Source organism: Peromyscus leucopus, chromosome 16_21 (genome assembly GCF_004664715.2).
Source record: "Peromyscus leucopus breed LL Stock chromosome 16_21, UCI_PerLeu_2.1, whole genome shotgun sequence".
Taxonomy (NCBI): Eukaryota; Metazoa; Chordata; class Mammalia; order Rodentia; family Cricetidae; genus Peromyscus; species Peromyscus leucopus.
Window position 1 is genome coordinate 4,817,962 of NC_051084.1, and position 1,491 is coordinate 4,819,452.

The following is a 1,491-nucleotide window of genomic DNA, read 5'->3' on the forward strand; positions in this document are numbered from 1 at the left end:
GTGGGGCATTTTCTAAATTAGTGACTGATGGGGAGGGCCCAGCCCATTGTGGGTGGTCCAGCCCTGGGCTGGTGGTCTTGGGTTCTATAAAAAGCAGGCTGAGCAAGCCACAGGGAGCAAGTCAGTGAGCAGCACCCCCCCCCCCATGGCCTCTGCTTGAGTGCCTGTCTCCAGGATCCTGCTCTGTTTGAGTTCCTGTCCTCGCTGCTTTTGATGATGAACAGTGATGTGAAACTGTGATTGAAATCAACCCTTTCCTCCCCAAGTTGCGTCTGGTCATGGTGTTTCGTCACAGCAATAGAGACCTTAACTGAGACTCTTGGTCATGGCATTTCGTCACAGCAATAGAAACCTTAGCTGAGACACTTGGTCATGGTGCTTCACCACATCCACAGAAAAGTAACTAAGACAATGGTTGTGAGCTGCCAGGGGTGTGGGGGACTGAACCTGGGTCTTCTACAACAAGTGCTCTTAGCTGCTGGACAATCTCTCCAGCCCCCCCCCCCTTTGAGATATGGTTCTACTATGTAGCCCATGGTGGGTGGGGTCATCCCTCCGAGGGGGGGCCTAGGTTCTATAAGAAAGCAGGCCGAACAAGCCTGTAACAGTACTCCTCCATGGCTTCTGCCTCAGCTCCTGCCTCCCTGTTCCTGCCCAACTTGGGTTCCTGTCCTGACTTCCTTCACTGTTGAACAGCGATGTGGAAGTGTGAGCCAAATAAACATTTTCTTCCCCAAGTGTTTCTGGTCATGATGTTTCATCACAACAATAATAATCCAGGCTGGAGAGATGGCTCAGTAGTTAAGAGCACTGGCTGCTTTTCTAGAGGACTGGGGTTCAAATCCCAGCACCCACATGGCAGCTCACAACTGTAACTCCAGTTCTAGGGCATCTGACATCATCACACCAATGCACATAAAATGAAGTTAAATAAATTATTTAAAAGAACAACAACAGCAATCCTTACTAGGACAGCAGCTCACAGCCTTTGTAGCTCCAGTTCCAGGGAATCTGACACCCTCTTCTGGCCTCCATGGACATCAGGCATGAACATGGTGCAGAGATATATATATGCAGGAAAAACACTCATGTAAAAAATAAAAAGAATTGAGAGGGGAAGTGAGGGAGGGAGAGACTTGGCAGTTAAATATGAGATGTCTTGCGCAGGATTCTGGCTCAGAGAAAAGATATTAGGTCAAGACTAAGGAACCTGAATTAACTGGGGTTTAGTTAGTAATGACGTGTCAACGTTGGTTTTTCGTTATAACAAATGTTAGTGGGAGGATTGACTGTGACATGTGTGTGTGTGAGCTCTCTGTACCTCTTTTTTTTTTCTTTTTCTTTTTCTTCTTCCCTTTTCCTTTTTATTCTCCCAATGTTGGGGACAGAACCCAGGACCTTGCTCTTGCTAGGCGAGTGCCCTACCACTGATCTAAACTTCCTAATCTTTTCTTGTTTTTGTTTTCATTTTCAAATTAACATTCCTTATTA